This window comes from Myxocyprinus asiaticus, chromosome 34 (genome assembly GCF_019703515.2).
Source record: "Myxocyprinus asiaticus isolate MX2 ecotype Aquarium Trade chromosome 34, UBuf_Myxa_2, whole genome shotgun sequence".
Classification (NCBI taxonomy): Eukaryota; Metazoa; Chordata; class Actinopteri; order Cypriniformes; family Catostomidae; genus Myxocyprinus; species Myxocyprinus asiaticus.
In genome coordinates, this window is record NC_059377.1 from 8,488,725 (window position 1) to 8,510,079 (window position 21,355).

A 21,355-nucleotide genomic window follows, 5' to 3' on the forward strand; every position below is an offset into this window, starting at 1 on the left:
TAGAGAGAGAGAGAGCCACACGCAGCTGCCGTGTGTGTCTTTTTGTTTCATTAAACATTATTTTGACTGTTCAGCCGGTTCCCGCCTCCTCCTTGTCACAGTATCATCTGATGCTGATCATTTCAAAATTCTGATTTGTCAGCCTTGGATATACAGTGGCAAGAAAATTATGTGAACCCTTTGGAACTACCTGCATTTATGTATCCATTTGTCCTAAAATCTGGTTTGATCTTCATCTAAGTTACAATAATGAACAAACACAATCTGTTTTAAGTTATAACACAGATTATTGTATTGTTCTTGTACATATTGAATACATCATTCCATAGGTATAATTTTAGGTAGGGATGATAGGAACATGCCCCTATCAACCTTCAGAAAATCAGAAATGTCCCGATTAACATTGACAATTTTACCACACAGAAAACACTTTAACTTTATACTGTTTTTATCTTCTATGAAATGTCCTTAGTATAACTATTCATGTGTAAATTACTGTCCTACCTTTCTAAAGAGGCGCATAAATGGTGTTGTCATGTGGCACCTGTTACTTTTCTCAGCGCTGTTCAGGATGCACCAATCATAGTAGTTTGTTCAGGAGGCCTACTTTTTCAGATAAAAATGTAAGTACATATAAATAAACAATATAAGAAAAGATTATGTAGGAGTGAGAGGAGTTGGAGAGCAGAAACTGGTGGAAATGTCAATGTTTCAATGTTCCATTCTCCCCATAATTTGTTCATCTTGTGATGTCATTTTCCCCATGCAAACTGTTAATTTACCCTACCCTTTTTTAGATTTCCATTTTTTAAATGTTGGATAATACATTTTACAGAATGTCACTTTATGTCCCTTGGATATTATTTTCTCGAGGTAAATCTTCTTAAAAAAGATAACATTTTATTTTGAACCATTAACCTTAGGTTTATTGCATAACATATCCCTGCATATTATCCAAGTTTATAGCATATCACATTTTCCTCTTAGCCGTGCAGTGGTCAGCTCTTCATTTGTTTATTCTTTAGAGATTCTTAAAACAAAAGGCTAATATTTAATATGGTGGGGTAGAGAAATACTGTAAGAAATTATACTAGTTATATGACATTGTTATTTTGCCTATATTAACAGACTGACTTTCTCGCATTTTCTTAATACCAACATTTTGAATATTATTATTGCTATATGTCCCTACCAACTTTCAAACCAAACCTACGCCCTTGCATCATTCAAATATTCACAGTGTAGTTTGGAAAAAGTATGTGAACGAGATTGGAGGTGTGGGTTAGAGCTACTTTGACTTATAAAAAGAACTCAAACATTTTGAGATTGCTATTCATTTACATTTAGTCCTTTAGCAGATGCTTTTATCCAAAGCGACTTACAAATGAGACACATAGCAAGCAATTTGTCATGCAAAGTTTAACAACATCTGCAGTATAGGACTGCCAAGTTCTCACAGTGGCTGGAGTAGTAAAGATGTTAGCACAGATGAAAGAGACAGACAAGGATTTTTTGTTTGTTGTTGTTGTACATTAAGTACAGGTTAAGTGCAGTAGTGAGTGTAATTAGTGTGGGTTGGTTAAGTGCTCACGGAACAGATGTGTTTTCAGCTGGTTCTTTAATGTTGAGAAAGTAACAGATCGTGTGGAGGTTGGAAGTTAATTCCACCACAGAGGAGCAGAGAAAGTGAACGATCACGAAATAGACTTTGAGCCTCTTTGTGATTGGACCACAAGGCGCCGCTTGTTCACAGACCACAGAGAGCGAGTTGGAGCATAGACCTGGAGAAATGAATTGAAGTAAGAGGGTGCGGTTCTATTGGCTATTCTGAAAGCCAGAGTCAAAGCCTTGAATTTGATGCGGGCGGCTACAGGTAGCCAGTGGAGTGAAATCAAGAGTGGGGTGACATGAGCCCTTATTGACTGACTGGAAAAAAAAACAAAAGAAAACACCTTTTGGAGTGGCCCAGTCAGAGCACAGACCTTAACTAATTAGAGGTGTTGGGAAAGACCTCAAGAGAACCGTTCACACCAGACACCCTAAGAATATGGCTGAGCTGAAGCAGTTGTGTAAGGAAGAATGGTCCAAAATTCCTTCTGAACATTGTGCAGAATAGAACAAAGTCTATTCTGCAGCTACCAGAAATGCTTGGTTGAGGTTATTGCTGCTCAAGGAGTATCGACCAGTTATTAAATCCAATGGTTTACTTTATCCACAGCACTGTGAATGTTTAATGGTATATGTTCAATAAAGACACGAAATATTATAATTGTTTGTGAATTGTTAGCTTAACCAAATTGTGTTTGTCTATACTTGTGACTTTGGTGACTTTGATGAAGATCACATTTTATGACTAATTAATGCAGAAAAACAGCTTTTATATACTTTTATATAAGCGTGTGTTTATTTCACCAGGAAAGTGCCACAAAACATTCTGCCTTTGAATATAGCACGAGGGTCGTATCGACTATGTTTATGATACTTCATGGTTCTTTTTGACATTGTTGGAGCTTGACAGCCCCAGGTCCCCATCACTTGTATTGTATGCAAAAGGGCCACATAAACATTCTGCTAAACATCTCCTTTTGTGTTCTACAGAAAAAGAAAAAAAATCGTACAGATTTGGAACCCCATGAGGGTGAGTAAATGATGACACCAACTAAATTATGTATTAAATCAACACCACTGAAAAGATTTAAAGTGTGTTGCTACATCTTACTTTCTCCCTCTTTTAATAACAAAAGAGCTTTGTTAGTCTTTTACACTTATATATTAATACTTTAAAAATCCCTAGGAAGGAAATATATATATGAGGCAGTTATTCGGCAGACAGCTCTGAATAACAGAGGACAGGGGTGTTGTCATGGAGTTTCGCGGGTCTCTAATCTACCAGGATTCTGTATCTGATGATGCGTGACCTGATGCCGCACCCCATGACATAACACTCCACCATAAAACATTCACTTCACATTATAACAGAGGCAGGATTTCTGTACACACCGCTGTCTGGTCTGTGGCAGTAATCACAGATTTGATCACCAGCAGTAGAAATGAGACACCATGTTTGAGACGCTCGTTTCTACACAGCACCCAAACATACTCAAACACACTGCAATGTCTGGATGGGAAAGAGACAACTATCTATCTGTGCCGAGCAGACAGTCAGGCGTGTCACTCAATTTTAGGATGATCTAGAAATGTAGGGCAAAGTCTGAGCAATGCAGACATACCGCCTCTCATTGCCGACATTATCTCTTTGCATTGCAATATAAACTAGATTTTTTTCATTTTTGTGCTGCTTGCCAATGCAAAACTTGTCACCACAATGCTTGGGTGTTGCCGGCAGTTGCCAGGATGTTATGATGGGTTTGCCTAGGTGTTCTGAGTGCTTTTTAGTGTGTTGCTATGCAGTCACTAGTAGGTAGGGAAACAGAAAGAATTGATTCAAATAATCCAGTTATAGTTTGTTAGTTCCCTGCTTGAGCTGCAAGAGCTGAACACCTGTTCAATGAACTTTACTAACAGTTTAATTACATCACTCAAACACATTCTATATGTGTGAGATTAATTAGCTATATCTACAACATAAACTTAATATTACAACTTACATCTGCCAAGACAATAAAGCAAATGGGCAGGTAAACTTGAACTAAAGGTGAGCCCCAGTCCGCACAAGTGTAAGTAGTGTGAGTAATATGTTAAGAACAGAAATGTAACAAAAAGAAGTGTACGAGTACCCAGATGATGTACTTTTTCAACCGTCAAAATGGAGTGTGGAATGTTGGACACTTCATGAACTCGGTGCTCGCGGCTTATCATCCGTAGTGGAAGGGGCAGAGTTACCTGGTTACGTTTCTGGTGCGACAAAACAGTTGTAAAAAATGGAGAATGTAGCAATTAGCGAAACTTAAGTAAAGACAGCACCTTACAATTGTAAGTTAAATGCTTTATCATCACCCCCGCTGTGTGAATATGTTCATTATTTTAGATATAAGTGTTAAACTGAGTTTGGCTAACGTGCTTAAGCTAGCTGCAACACATTGCATGCATTTAAAACGTCACTTCTGTCAGCTGTTAAATGGTGAATGCTTCCGTTTAGTAAAAATTCCATTTGGGACGATACTAAACTTTGAAATTCACACTAGTGTTGTCACAGTACCAAAAGTTCAGTAGTTAGTACCTATACCAGTAAAATTTCATGATTCTCGATACTAAAAAAGGTAATATGCTACTGAACACACTACTTTAGTCTTAACAACAAAGTTAAATGTATCAACGTAAAAAAAATCAATTAAAACACTTGCATGTTTCCTTGGAGTGAAAAACCACCCACAATTTTTCACACTCAAATTTAAAAGCTCGCCATTCACACATACTGTGGACTAATTGCAAAAAATTGGTCTAATTTTTCAGAGAACTGCCCAAATAAAAAATACTCCAATTATTCATAATAATATTGTGTGTTTATAATCTTATGATAAACTTTTCTTTTGATTGTAAACATATAATTCTGGTTCTGTTCACTCAACCTCACTTTAAAAAGTCTACTTTTATTCCACTAGGTTGCAGAAAGCACTCGAAAAAAAAAAAAAAATTCTCTATCACATTCCATCACAATATACAGATCTGAAATGTAGGTGGCACTCTAACGCATTTAGCCCTCACAGACGTGCTTGTCCATAGACATTCAGTCTAATTTTCAGTTCAAGCACCACCCTTGTTGTTTCATTGAATATCTCGGCCTCTGAGTGGAATATAAGCTCAATTTAAGTGTCATTAGAAAGCTGAAATCCTCCCCTTTGTGATGCCATAAAATAAAACATTTTAGCATCAATAGTCAAAAACATATTTTCTGATGATTTGTTTTGCAAGCTTTTCTTTCTGGATGGCATATTTTGTTCTAGACATCTAAGATATAACATTGGATTATTCAGCCAAGCAATCTCACAGACAAGTAAACAATGGATCATTTTTGTTTTTGAGAAATTTCGAAGGTAAAAGTAGACAAAGTTTTTAGCTATTTGCGGCTTGCGGCAGCAGTTATAAGAGCATAAAAGATAGGTTTGTATTTGATGATTTACAGAAATCATATTTGAATCCTATGAATGAATACGACATGTTGAATTGACAAAATTTTACAGACATTTTCATCAAAAGACAGAAATGATGACAAAAACTGTGTAAAAGTTCAAAACTGTCCTGAAAATTAAAACTGGAAAGAAAATATTGATTTCATGTTTCATTATTGTGTTAAAGAGATTGTTTTTTTTTTTTTGGTTGAGGGTAAACTAACAAACAAAAAAAAAATGTCTGTATTAATATACTCACCCTCATATTATTCCAAACCCTTATGATTTTCTTATGCGCTAATAACAACCCAAGAATTTCACTGAAACATGACATATATTTTGGGTTGTTTTTCACCAAAACCTATTGTATGCCTTCAGAAGACTTGGAACAAAATGCACAAGCCACATGGACTACTTTTTTTAAACCTTTGGGTCCTTTTAAAGCTTTAAAGACAGTCACTATCAACTGCCATTGTATTAAAAAGACGGACCAGAATATTCATTAAAATCTTCCTTTTGTGTTCAATAGAAGAAAGTCATATGGTTTTGGAATGACATGAGGCTGTGTAAATGATAACAGAATTATCATTTCTGGATGAATTGTTCCTTTAATACTTACAGTTAGTAGTTTGTTCAAATTCCTAACTCTAGGTAAGAGCAATAGTAATAGTGATGCTTGCTTTAGACTGCTGTATCAGACAGAAAAATGTAATAAACGATAGTGCTATTGTCACTCAGTAGACCACCACTTATTCTGTCTCTCTTTTCCCTGTCTGGTCAGTTAAACTGATGCTCTCTGTGACATTGGATTCCCATCACACAATTGCCTGCCATTCTCATGACTCATCCAACCCTGATAAGACCTCAAGTCTTTGGGTTTGCTTCCCCGGCATGGCTGCTGATGTCACCTGCCCTCTGCTCTCCTGACGCAGTCAGACAGATTACAGGATGGATGGGTGTGAGAGAAGCCTCAGTGCCTAAATTTACCCCACACCTGGGATTTAGAGTCCACCAGCAAGTCCAAGTGTGTCAGCTGTTCATGATTGTGGTTTATCGACTTTTCGTGTCTTAATTTTCCACCTTAAGTCAACATGACACAACGTATTTCCAAGTGAAACAGGATTGCTCTGCTTATCTGATTTGCAGCGTTCAAGATAGGCTGTCAGTCCGACCATTGCTCTGCAAAAGTGTTGAGTGTAATCTGATTACTGAGTAATTTGTTACTGTTATCAAATTAATTTTAAGTAAAAAAAAGTAGTGTAATGCATTACATTTTAAATTCTTGTAATCAGATTATAGTTACTGACTTTCAATTAAGTTAATTACTTTAAAGTACATTACTTGGGTTACACATAGTTCTAAAATAATATAAATGTAGACTAAATTAAACTAGGGCTGTCAATTTAACACATTAATTTTGTGCGAATAATTATATGAAAAAATAACGTGTTAACAATTAATACAATTAATCATGCCCTGTGACCCCTTTGTAAATTCCACAGTAAAAGTAAAAAAAGTCCTACCATTTGTGCAATTCAAGCTTTAAGTACATGTAACTTTGTGTTTTTATTAGCCATGTCACCAGTGGGCAGTCAGCACACCTAACCAATTCTCACAGTCGGTCACTTATTACAGTTGTGACCAAAAATATTGCCACCCTTGGTAACTATGAGCAAAGGAGGCTGTGAAAAATGTCTTTATTGTTTATCCTTTTGATAGTTCATTCAAAATGTTCACAAAAATCTATCCTCTATTGGATATCAAACAATTGCAAACAGAACACAAGTTTGATTTAAAAAAAATTATATATATATATATATATATATATATATATATATATATATATATATATATATATATTATTATTTTTATTTTTATTATTATTTTTTTTTTTTGTCAAATACATGGTCACAATTATTGGCACCCTTTTTTCAATACTTTGTGCAACCTCCCTTTGCCAAGATAACAGCTCTGAGTCTTCTCCTATAATGCATAATGAGGTTGGAAAACGTCTGGCAAGGGATCTGAGACCATTCCTCCATACAGAATCTTTACAGACCCTTCAAATTCAGAGGTCCATGCTGGTTCAACCTACAGGTTTTCTATGGGGTTCAGGTCAGGAGACTGGGATGGCCATGGCAGAACCTTGATTTTGTGGTCAGTGAACCATATTTTTGTTGATTTTGATGTGTGTTTTGGATCATTGTCCTGCTGGAAGATTGAACCAGGGCAGTCAGGTTTTGATTTTTTATCTGTTGGTATTTGATAGAGTCCATGATGCCATGTATCCGAACAAGATATCCAGAACCTCTGGCATAAAAACAGCCCCACAACATTTAAGATCCACCACCATATTTAACCATGATCATAAGGTACTTTTCCATATGGTTACCTCTCTGTGTGCCAAACCCATCTCTGCTGTTTGCTGCCAAAAAGCTCTATTGACCTGTTTCATGTGACATCACTGTATGACAGCGCCGCCATGTTTGTGACCAAAATTCCATATACCTTCAATGTGCTGCGCTGTGAGATGTGGCAAAAACCGACAAAAATGTTGTTTCTATTTATGAATGTTGAAAAGGTGATACTGCTATTTAATTACCAGAGCCAAAAAGTAATTTTTCTTTCAATAAAGTTTAATCTTTTAAGTGACACGGCTTCGTTTCGCCAAAGTTAAGCAGAGATGCAGGGGGAGAGCACTGTTTTTGCTCATTTATTCAAAGATGTAAATTATCTATGCACATCCTATTATATTTATAACATAATTGAGTCGGATAAAATTAAACTAGAAATGCACATAGGACAATGCGATTAATAGCACCCAGATGTGTAAAAGGTGTCATAATTGTAACATATTGCAATAAATAAAAAGCACTATAAAGTGAATATTTAATATATATTTAATGTGTATATACTAATGTCAGTCGATAAACAATACATCATAAGATTATGAAGCACAGACTTTATTCACACCACCATACTATGTAAAACACTAATATGCCTTGGCTGCTTTCTGTGTATTCTTCATGAGTTAAAGCAGCTCTTACATTCACACAGACGGGATCATCACAGATGTGTTGTAAAATTGTGAGCATATCAGAGCAGAAAACAACACAAACATTTGTAACTTCTGAAACAGAGATGTTCATGGTGATGTACTGGTAGGCGTGTGTACTCGCCGGTCACACTTCAGACTCGCCGGTGTATGGAGAGGAATCATGGATAAAATATATTTAAATGTCCACGAAAGTCAAATTTGGCAATATTTTTGCTGACCTCAGACCTGAGTACAGCTTTCCTGGGAATTTGCATGGATCAAAAGCGTTTTTTGAGGGTTTTTCTGAAATTGTTTTACGGGTGTTTTTGCATTTACCGCCACTGTTTTCTCCCGCTGATGGTCACAAACACGGCGGCTGTGGGGGAAAAAGTGACATCACTGAAGCAGGTACATTTTTGTTTCATCTGACCATAGAACCCGGTCGCATTTGAAGTTCCAGTAGTGTCTGGCAAACTGAAGACGCTTGAGTTTGTTGTTGGATGAGAGCAGAGGCTTTTTTCTTGAAACCATCCCAAACAACTTGTGGTAATGTAGGTGACGTCCGATTGTAGTTTGAGACTTTCTGACCCCAAGGCCCAACTAGAGAATTTTTGGCCACTCGACCCATCCTCCTCACAATGCGTGGAGACACGTCGTCTTCCAGGCCGATTCTTAACATCTCCAGTTGATTGGAACTTGTTAATTATTGCCTTGATGTTGGAAATGGTTATTTTCAATGCTTTAACTATTTTCTTATAGTCACTTCCCATTTTGTGAAGCTCAGTAACCTTTTGCAGCACATCAGAACTTTATTCTTTGGTCTCACCCATTGTGATGGATGACTAAGGGAATTTGGCTTGTGTGTTACCTCATATTTATACCCCTGTGAAACAGGAAGTCATGGCTGAACAATTTCATGTTCCTTGTCACCCAGGTGCACTACATTTTTTTAAATATGTATGGGAATATACTTCAGATATATATTTTACTCTTAAGAATTTCTAGGGGTGCCAATAATTGTGACAAATATTTTTCTCCAAAACAGGTTTAATTATGAGATTTTACCCAAATTTCAATTAATTTACTTAAATTAAAGGTTAGATTTGGTGAATAATTTAAATGAAAGAACAAAAGGATAAACAATAAAGACATATTTTTCACAGCCTTCTTTGCTCATATTTACCAAAGGTGCCAATATTTTTGGCAACAACTGTATTTTATATATATATATATATATATATATATATATATATATATATATATATATATATATATATAAATAAAATGATTTGTATTATTTTTATTTATATTGAATTATGTTTAATTTATGTAAGGGGTAACCCACGGCTAGGTGTGCATTAAACTATTTTAATGCACGACATAAAGGCAAAGAACCACGCGATGCGAAGCGGAGATATTAATTTGGTAGGGCTTTCTCAGCATACAATGCTAATAATTCATGTCGTGTAATTATTTCAATTAACATTTTAATATTTTAAACATGTATATTCGTACGTACATCTGTTTGCGTTTCTGTGGGGGATGAAGAGTCACTAATGAGTCATGGTAAGGGAGAAACATGGTGCTGAGTGTATGATTTGCGTGCGACAATGAACGAGGAAATTTAGACATTATTTTGAATTTGTTGAGCAGAAAACCAAAATAATTTGTGTGAAAGGTTTTTTAGGAAGTAACTTAAAACTAATTAGTAATGATTACTTTTTAGATAAAGTAATCAAAGTAATCTAAATACAGTTTTAAATAAGTAATTAGTCATTTGTAGTGGATCACTTTTTTGAGTAACTTACCTGACACTGCTTGGCGACAAGCTTTGTCTTCATTTAAAACTATTTCCAGTAGTGGAGCAAAAATAGAAAAAGCAACTGGCCATATTGTTTCTAAAATGTAAGTTATTGAGTTCTTGTTTATAGAACTATTGTATAAAAGCAATGCAAATTGGGTGTTGGTCAACACTGCCAATAGCCTGTGCAGCCTAGGTGATGTCAGCCAGAAAGAAAAGTTGTTTCGCAAGCTTTTTCTTTTGTTGTTGGAATAACGTGCAATGATAAATCGTGCACAATAAGACCAGGAAATGTACTGAGGTGAATTTTGATTTTATATTGACTTAAAGATCCCTGACATCTATGATTAAAAACAAAGCACTGCATTAGCTCAGAGACAATATCAGGTGTTTTGTATTTTGGTCCTTTAAATAGATTGTTACTTTCTCATCTAGTTATGTAAAAGGTGTCTTCAGAGGCGTTGATACACAAGGTTTGTATGCTTCTCTGGTGCAGATCTCTTCCAAGGCTGTGAAATGAGTTTTGTTCTTAATACCTTTAATCTTATTTGGACCTCATCTCCCACACATCACGCTATATCTTTTGTCACTTTCAACACTCCCTCCCTGTCTTTCCCCCCTCCGTCTCTGTCTGTCGCCGCCCCCAGCTCTTGGCTCCTTTATTAAGAAAAGAAAATAAGGGCGAGAAAGCCTGCGGAAAAACATTCTGAGCCAAATTCCCCAGCACAGTGAGGGGAAGCGGTGTCGATGTGTGTGTGTCGTGGTGAGAAGAGAATGACCTCCGCCGGCTGAGCTCAGACAATTAAGCATGAATGTATTGCAGAACAAAGTCAAAAGTGCGAGACGGAACAGCCGTCGCAATATGTTCTCACTTTATTAACATTTCTCAGTAAAATGTAAACCAGACAAGGGCTAGACGATGTAATACATATAACTAGTGTGATCATCTTTTTTTTAAGTTGAAAACTATTAAAGGAACAGTTCAACAAAAAATTCATTTGTTAACATTTAGTCACCCTCATTTAATTTAAAACCTGTGTGATCTTTCTTCAATGGAACACGAAAGATGTTTAGCAGAATGTTGATGCTGCTCTATTCCATACAACGAAATTGAGTGGTGACCAGAGACTGTCAAGCTTAAAAAAAAAATGACAAAATGCACCATAAAAGTAGTTCATGTGAATTGTGTGGTATATTCCAAGTCTTCCGAAATCATACGATAGCTTTGTGTGAGATATTCAAGATGTTTTTCACTCCTTCGCGGCAGCTCTCAAATATCATTCATGATGTCAAACCAAATTAGTTTATTATACATACATATACATATATATATATATATATATATATACACATACACTGATCAGCCACAACATTAAAACCACCTGCCTAATATTGTGAAGGTCCCCCTCCTGCCACCAAAACAGCGCCAACCAGCATCTCAAAATAGCATTCTGAGAAGATATTCTTCTCACCTCAATTGAACAGAGCGGTTATCTGAGTTACCATAGACTTTGTCAGTTCAAACCAGTCTGGCCATTCTTTGTTGACCTCTCTCATCAACAAGGTATTTCCGTCCACAGAACTGCCACTCACTGGATGTTTTTGGCACCATTCGGAGTACATACTAGAGACTGTTGTGCATGAAAATCCCAGGAGATCAGCAGTTACAGAAATACTCAAACCAGCCCATCTGGCACCAACAATCATGCGATTATCTAATCTGCCCATCGTGTGGCAGCAGTGCAGTGCATAAAATCATGCAGATACGGGTCAGGAGCTTCAGTTAATGTTCACATCAACCATCAGAATGGGGAAAAAATTTGATCTCAGTGATTTGGACCGTGGCATGATTGTTGGTGCCAGACGGGCTGGTTTGAGTATTTCTGTAACTGCTGATCTCCTGGGATTTTCACGCACAACAGTCTCTAGAATTTACTCAGAATTTCAGGTATGCTTGGGGTCATTGTCCATTTGGAAGACCCATTTGCGATCGAGCTTTAACTTCCTGGCTGATGTCTTGAGATGTTGCTTCAATATATCCACATAATTCCTCATGATGCCATCTATTTTGTGAAGTGTACCAGTCCCTCCTGCAGCAAAGCACCCCCACAACATGATGCTGCCACCCCCATGCTTCATGGATGGGATGGTGTTCTTCGGATTGCAAGCCTCACCCTTTTTCCTCCAAACATAATGATGGTCATTATGGCCAAACAGTTCAATTTTTGTTTCATCAGACCAGAGGAAATTTCTCCAAAAGAAAGCTCTTTGTCCCCATGTGCACTTGCAAACTGTAGTCTGGCTTTTTTATGGCAGTTTTGGAGCAGTGGATTCTTCCTTGTTGAGCAGCCTTTCAGGTCATGTCGATATAGGACTCGTTTTACTGTGGATATAGATACTTGTCTACCTGTTTCCTCCAGTATCTTTATAAGGTCCTTTGCTGTTGTTCTGGGATTGATTTGCACTTTTTGAACCAAACTACATTCATCACTATGAGACAGAAAATGTCTCCTTCTTGAGCGGTATGATGGATGCGTGGTCCCATGATGTTTATACTTGTGTACAATTGTTTGTACAGATGAACATGGTACCTTCAGGCGTTTGGAAATTGCTCCCAAGGATGAACCAGACTTGTGGAGGTCCACAAGTTCTTTTCTGAGGTCTTGGCTAATTTCTTTTGATTATCCTATGATGTCAAGCAAAGAGGCACTGAGTTTGAAGGTAGGCCTTAAAATATATCCACAGGTACACCTCCAGTTGACTCCAATTAGCCAATTATCCTATCAGAATCTAATTGGCTAATTGCCTAAAGGCTTGACATAATTTTCTGGAATTTTACAAGCTGCTTAAAGGCACAGTTAACTTAGTGTATGTAAACTTCTGACCCACTGGAATTGTGATATAGTCAATTCAAAGTGAAACAATCTGTCTGTAAACAAATGCAAACAATGAAAAATTACTTGTGTCATGCACAAAGTAGATGTCCTAAACGACTTGCCAAAACTATAGTTTGCTAATATGAAATCTGTGGAGTGGTTAGAAAATGAGGTTTAATGACTTCAACGTAAGTGTATGTAAACTTCTGATTTTATATATATATATATATATATATATATATATATATATATATATATACACACACACACACACACACACACACACATTATATATAATTGATGCAGGTATTATAATTATTAATTATTATAATCATAAAATAATATAAGCCTATTCAAATCAACTAAGTTCAGTCTGTTCCTCACACAAAGCTATCATATTCAGAAGATTTGTAATATAGTGCTGAATCATATGGACTACTGTTATTGGGCTGTTAAGCTGCTGTTTTTGTCATTTTTGACACCCCCAGTCCCCATCCATTTTCATGAAAAAAGAGCATCGTGAACATCCTGCCTAACATATTTTTGTTTTCAATGGAAGAAATAAAGATATACAGGTTTGTAACTAGATCAGGGTGAGTAAATGACAGAATTTTTATTTTAACCATTTTTTAAGCTAATTTTCCCTAAAAATTATTTTGTCTAAAACGTTCATTATTTTATATTAAAAGTGGATGTATTCGAAGGAATTTTTAAACGGTTCAATTCACTGCTTTGGCACAAAACCTAAAAACAAGCGCAGCTAACCATAGTTTAACCTTGCCAGTATTGATTATTTTTTTCTATCCCCCAAACCCGTTTGTTTAATACAGCCATATTCCCCATCATTCAGCCCACGGTAAACTCCCCCAGCCTTTCCGAAGCTCCCTACGCAAACCTGTGTGCCGTGGGCTCGCAAAATGACGGGAATCAATTTGGAAACGGTCCACACTCAAAAACGCCTCTGCCATAAAACACCAACACGATTTTCCCACTCCACAAAGAATGTGTGTGTGTGTGTGTGAGCTGTGTATAAAAAAGTGAAGAGAGCACAAGCTTTAAAATTCAGTATCTTCTGTCTCTGTTGCTAGGCGAAATCATGAGCAAATTAAATCAAATCATATCGACGCAAAAATCAGCACCAGCATACATGTATTTAATTGGGATTAAATGACCTTAAATTGCTATTAAATGAAAAGTGACTTCACTGAACAATGGCAGAGATGTATATCTAACAACTTACATGATATTTCTATAGTTATATATAGCACATACTAATCTTTGTGGTTCTCTCTTTCAAACTCAAACATTTTAAAGCACTTAACTGTGGTACTTTCTAAACCTAATTTAAAAAACACTGCAATGTAAAATTTAAGTTAAAAAACCCAAACTGTTCTGTGACGAACTGAAATTTAAAGAGGAAATATGTCATTTCTGCACTATTAATGTTATCAAATGGAATTGTAAAAATAATATTTTTTTGTCATAGTTGTTCCATTGTTTGCACAAAGCTTTCATATGGCTTCAGAAGACTTGGAATATAGCATTGAGTATGTACTATGGACTACTTTATAATAATTTCATGTTGCTTTTTTGTCCTTTTTGTAGCTTGAAAGTCCTTGTTCTCATTCGCATCTGAAATTCTGCTGAACCTCTCCTTTTGTGTCCCACAGAAGAAAACCATACAGTTTAGAGCAACTTGAGGGTGAATAAATGAGTACAGCATTTTCATATCAAGCCTGATCTGTAATGTTTATGTGGTTTTGCTAGTTTAAGCTTGTCAGCCTGTTGTGATTGTTTTGATTGACAGGTTGCTGGTGATGGTGGGCCGCCGTTGTTTTCCCTCAGCTGGAGAGCCCATCACGTGCTTTTGAATAGAATGTTCTGCTATTTCATTTCTCTCCATGATGAATAAAATAGCAGAACATTGTGACCTCAACTCAGCTTGGGGGCCATCCAGTTGTTAAAACATTATCCCCTACCTCAGGTCTCGCAGGAATTTTTGGACGTATGGGTCCAAATTCCACTCCAAGTTCAAATTCCACATCTGATATTAAAAAACTGGATACTGGAGTATTTTCAGAGTCAGCATTTGGCCGGCCACACACAAAGGCAAAAGTTTCACTTTCTGAAAACAGACTTTTACTGAGACTTGTGAATTTTTGAGCCAATAACACGGAAGAATGATGTAAACTAAATGATGTATTCTCAAACGTGTACCAAGTATTTTTTGTTTTGTTATGCAAAAGGTTTTAGTATTTTTCCCATTCATTTCTTCCACAGTGATTTGATAAAATCCTTCATAAAAGAATTCTCAATCAAACCAACAAGCTCTGAGGTGAATCACAACATCACAACTTTGATTTGAAGGAAAGAAATATTTGAAAATTGGACAAAAATACAAAAGGTACAAGACTGTACTTAATGTCTTTGTCCCTGTCTCAAATGGCACACTTGATGTGGACTTTTGGTCTCGTGGCCTTCATTTGCATGTTCTCGAGAAGTCCAGGAGACCTCAGGGTGTCCCACTTGACATTTAAGCGCTCCGAAGGGTGCTAGCGAGCCCCCCCTTTGCACCCTCAATTCGCCCTTCGGCTGAGCCCGCATCAGTACTCCACAGCGGACTATTACCCAACAGTCCCTGCTGCAGATCCTCTCGACCAATCACAGTGGCCTGGAGTTTCCGAGCCAGAGGAAAAAACATGACAGAGGAAGTGATGATCAATCGCGGATTAAAAATGTATTTTGGGCACTGACTACCACCCCTGGAGTCGCGAGTTCGAATCCAGGGCGTGCTAAGTGACTCCAGCCAGGTCTCCTAAGCCACAAAATTGGCCCGGTTTCTAGGGAGGGTAGAGTCACATGGGGTAACCTCCTCGTGGTCGCTATAATGTGGTTCTCGCTCTCGGTGGGGCGCATGGTGAGTTGTGCGTGGATGCCGTGGAGAATAACATGAAGCCTCCACACACACTGTCTCCACGTTAACGGACAACAAGCCACGTGATAAGATGTGCGGACTGACGGTCTCAGATGCGAAGGCAACTGAGATTCGTCCTCTGCCACCCGGATTGAGGAGAGTCACTACACCACCGCGAGGACTTTGAGCGCACAGGGAATTGGGCATTCCAAAATTGGGGAGAAAAGGGGAGAACATTTTTTTTATTTTAATAATGATTGTCAACGGCAGATCACTTGCTTATGTGTATATAGTATCACTTAAGTCTGATGTGTAGAACTGGTTCAAAACTTTGTTTTATTTAATTTTCCAGAGATATGGAATTACTCCTATTTAGTTTACTGAATAGTTTTTCTTGGGGAAGTTCTACATTCATAAAAGTAACCTAATACTAAACTGAAATTGTTGTTTAGTCTCAGATCACACCCTGGTGAGTTTAGAGATGTTGCCACATACGGAGAAAAAGAAATCATATAGTTGGTGCTTTAATGTGTCCCTTTTGCAAAATCCTGAATTCCAACAAATGCTAAATGTCTATATGGAGACCAACTAGTCCTCAGTATCCTTTGTGGGCATGGCTTGGGAGGCACTTAAGGCGGTTCTTAGGGGCCGGATCATACGGTATGCCTCATCACCAAAAAAATCCAAAGCACAAGAACTCATGAAATTGGAAGGGAATATTAAAAGTGCCGAGCGTCTAATGGCCTCAGAGAACTGACCCAACTGAAACACAGACACAATACTATTTTGTCACGGAAGCTGGAGTTTTGGCTATTCAGGGCAAGACAGTCATACTTTGAGTCGGGGGACAAAGCAGGGAAGCTTCTGGCTAGATATATAAAGCAGAATGAGTCTCTTTCTACCATTCCCTCAGTGAAATCTGCTGGTGGTGAAATATTTACCTTGGCCATTGATATTAATAATGCTTTTAAAGAATTCTATCTTGAACTCTATAGTTCCATGTCTTCGTCTACTGATGAAGATATTAGAAACTTTGTGGAACCATTAGAACTTCCTAAACTGATGAATGAGTAAAAACATTATCTTGATTCTGAGATAACCTTGGAGGAGCTTGGCGAGGTAATTAAGGCCTTGCCTACAGGAAAGGCTCTGGGGCCAGATGGATTTGCCGCTGAAAGTTTTTAGATCTTACGCTACAGAACTGGCTCCACTATTGCTAGAAGTTTATATGGAATCATTAAAGAATAGAAAGCTTCCGCCAACCATGACACAAGCTTGGATCAGTCTGATTCTTAAAAAGGACAAAGATCCAAACGAGTGTAAGAGTTACCATCCAATTTCCCTGATCCAGTTAGACGTTAAAATATTGTAAAAAATTTGGGCTAACCAATTAAGTTATGACATCTCTTATACATATAGATCTGGTGGGGTTTATTTGGGGCCATAACTCTTCTGCTAACATTAGGCGTTTCATCAACATCATGTGATCAGTGGTGAATGATCAGACTCCGGTCACTGCTATCTCACTGATATGGTAGAATGGGATTATCTTTTTAAGATTTTGGAAATGTACGGGTTCAGGAATACTTTTATTGGTTGGATTAAGTTACTTTATTGACACCCGGTAGCAGCGGTACAAACAAATGGATTAATTTCAGATTATTTTACTCTGGATGGGGCACCCGGCAGGGTTGCCCTCTTTCCCCATTATTGTTCTGTCTTGCCCTGGAACAATTAGCAGCCGCAATAAGAAAGGAGGATGATTTTCCAGGGGTGGTGGCGGGAGGTGTGGCGCATATGCTTTTGCTTTACGCAGATTATATTTTATTTTATTATTCATTTCTGACCCTACTAGATCTATGCCTTGCCTCCACGGAATTATTAATTCCTTTTCTAAATTCTCAGGATACAGATTTAATTGGTCTAAATACAAAGCTTTGGCTCTGACAGCGTATTACCCTGTAACAGCTCTTCAGCCGGGCACCTTCCAGTGGCCCAAACTGGGCATTAAGTATTTGGGTATTTTATTCCCAGCAAATGTGTGTGATTTAGTTAATTTTGACCCTTTAATAAAAAGATTTGAGCAATGTGGGCAGGTGGGCTTCATTACATTTATCCATGATTGGGAAGGTTAATGTTATTAAACTGAATTGTATTCCAAAATTCAACTACCTGCTACAATCTCTCCTTATAGATGTCCCCCTCTCTTATTTCAAGCAATTTGATAGCATAGCGAAGTCTTTCATTTGGAATGGTAACCATCCCAGATTACACTTCAATAAGTTACATAAACCGATTGGCAAAGGTGGGCTAGGCCTACCCAAGATTTTGTTTTATTATTATGCATTCGGTCTTAGACATTTGGCCCATTGGTCGCTTCCACCTGAGAGAGCCCCTTCCTTGTTTTGTATTGAACAGGAAGTTCTTGCCCCTATTTTGCCAGTGCAAAGCCTTTCTATCAAACTAACCGGAGAAGTTAAGTTACACCCTGTTATCTCACATTTGAACGCGGTATGGACAAAAGTGTCCAGAGTGTTTAATTCGGACCTTTATTTAAATGTTGCTTCAAGCATATGGCTGAACCCAAAATTATGTATTAATAAGTCCCTTTCTGCTGGACAGAGTGGATTGTGAGGGAGGTTAATATGCTCGGTGACCTATATGAGAGTGGAGTGTTGAGATCCTTTGAAAATATGGTTCAACATTTTGGGATTCCCAGGTCTCAATTTTTTTTTAGGTATTTACAGCTGCGCCACCTGCCCTGTTCTATATTTGGGAGTAGCATACACCCCCTAAAGCGGCAGATACTCTGGGAGTGGTGATTACTAATTCAGGTGATTACTCCCTACTAATTCAGACTCTGGAGGACAGAGCTTCAACTTCTCTCAAGTGATTATGGGAGAAAGATTTAAACTTGGTATTGGAGGAGGGAGTGTGGGCTAGGATTCTAAAAAACGTCAAGTCTACATCTTGAGATGCAAGGGTGCACCTTATGCAATTTAAGACTTTACATAGATTCTACTGGACACCCTCTAGATTGTATAGGCTTGGTCTTAAAGACACACCCACCTGCTGGCGATGCCAATCAGAAGACAGTGACACATCCCATGTTTTTTGGTGGTGTGTTAAGATCCAAGAACTTTGGTTGAGGGTTCAGAGTTTTGTGTGTGACATATTGGGCACTCAAATTTCATTTTGCCCCAGACTCTGTATTGTAGGCGATGGGGCGGTCATTAATATAGGGGATAAATACATAAAGAATTGGGTCCTGGCCAGTGTTATGATCAGCAGACAAATTATTCTTAGGGGATGGAAGTTGGCTGGAGCGCCCTCGTTTCAAGAGTGGCATACAGAGATGGGAAGGGTAGTGGCATTTTAAAGAATGTCATATAGAAGACTAGGAAATATGGAGTTATTTAATAAAAATGGGGCAACTATAGTGGAGGGAGACTTGTAGTTTTAAATGTATGATTATTTTTTTTTTTTTTTTATATATATACAGTTGAAGACAGAAGTTTATATACACCTTAGCCAAATACATTTAAACTCAGTTTTTCACAGTTCCTGACATTTTAATCATAGAAAACATTCCCTGTCTTAGATCAGTTAGGATCACTACTTTATTTTAAGAATGTGAAATGTCAAAATAATAGTAGAGAGAATTATTTATTTCAGCTTTTATTTCTTTCATCACATTCCCAGTGGGTCAGATGTTTACATACAATTTGTTAGTATTTGGCAGCATTGCCCTTAAATTGTTTAACTTGGGTCAAACATTTTGGCCAGCCTTCCACAAGCTTTTTACAATAAGTTGCTGGAATTTTGGCCTATTCCTCCAGACAGAACTGGTGTAACTGGCCTCCTTGCTCAAATCAAATCATTTTTATTGTCACACAACCATATACACAAGTGCAATAGTGTGTGAAATTCTTGGGTGCAGTTCCGAGCAACATAGCAGTCGTGACAGTGATGAGACATATACCAATCTACAATAAACATCAAATTTACACAACACAATTTAAAATCTAATATACACATAATTACACACAACACAATATACATTATACCATACACACAATATAAAATACACATTATACAATAAAAAAAAAAAAAATAGTATATATAGTATATGTAAAATGTACAGTAGGTTGTATTGTACTGTATTGACATTCAGGCTGTCGGCTGATAGTCAGTTGCCAGTGTGTTGTTAAGAGAATATAATTTATGACAGTCCAGTGTAAGATTAAGATTAATAAAGTGCAGTGCTGATGTATATTGATCGTGAGAGATCAAGAGTTCAAAAGTCTGATTGCTTGGGGGAAGAAGCTGTCATGAAGTCGGCTGGTGCAGGTCCTGATGCTGCGATACCGCCTGCCTGATGGTAGCAGTGAGAGCAGCCCATGGCTCAGGTGGCTGGAGTCTCTGATGATCCTCCGAGCTTTTTTCACACACCGCCTGGTATATATGTCCTGCAGGGAGGGAAGCTCACCTCCGATGATGTGTCTGGCAGTTTGCACCACCCTTTGCAGGGCTTTGCGGTTGTGGGCAGTGCTATTGCCGTACCAAGCGGAGATGCAGCCAGTCAGGATGCTCTCTACAGTGCTGGTGTAGAACAGTGTAAGGATGTGGCGGTTCATTCCAAACTTCCTCAGCCGTCTCAGGAAGAAGAGGCGCTGATGAGCCTTCTTCACAACGGTCTCAGTGTGGACGGACCATGTGAGTTCCTCTGTGATGTGGACACCCAGGAACTTGGAGCTGCTGACTCTCTCCACTGGTGCTCCATTGATGGTGATAGGGCTGTGTTCTCTTTCTCTTCTCCTGAAGTCCACCACAAGCTCCTTTGTCTTACTGACGTTGAGGGAGAGGTTGTGCTCCTGACACCAGCGTGTCAGAGTGTGCACCTCCTCTCTGTAGGCTCTGTTTCATCATTGTAAGTGATCAGACCTACCACCGTCGTATCATTAGCAAACATAATGATGGCATTGGAGCTATGTGTTGCCACACAGACATGTGTGTACAGGGAATACAGGAGTGGGCTAAGAACACAGCCCTGCGGGGCTCCAGTGTTGAGGGTCAGTGATGAGGAGATGTTACTGCCCATTCTAACCACCTGGCATCTGCTTGACAGGAAGTCCAGGATCCGGCTGCACAGCGAGCTGTTTAAGCCCAGAACCCGGAGTTTCTCATCAAGCTTGGAGGGCACTATGGTGTTGAATGCTGAGCTGTAGTCTATGAACATCATTCTCACATAAGTGTTCCTTTTTTCCAGGTGGGAGAGAGCAGTATGTATTGTAGATGCTATGGCATCATCAGTGGAGCGGTTGTTGCGGTAAGCAAACTGCAATGGGTCCAGTGATTGGAGGCAGCACAGAGCAGATGTAATCTCTGATTAGTCTCTCAAAGCATTTGCTGACGATGGGGGTCAGAGCAACAGGATGCCAGTCATTTAAGCAAGTGATTTTGGATTGCTTTGGTACAGGCACAATGGTGGACGTTTTAAAGCATGTGGGGACTACAGACAAAGAGAGGGAAAGGTTGAAAATGTCCGTAAAAACACCAGCCAGTTGGCTCGCGCACACTCTGATGACGTGGCCCGGAATGCTGTCTGGATCCGCGGCTTTATGGATATTCACCTGTCGGAAGGATCGGGTTACATCT

The 21,355-nt window shown here is 38.2% G+C and overlaps 1 protein-coding gene across 2 annotated transcripts in view; it reads right to left on the bottom strand.

Annotated features, from left to right (window-relative positions):
- The window catches only part of LOC127424853 (low-density lipoprotein receptor class A domain-containing protein 4-like), a 167,931-nt gene that overhangs the window by 82,303 nt on the left and 64,273 nt on the right, over window positions 1-21,355 (bottom strand). The gene's annotated exons all lie outside the window — the stretch shown is intronic.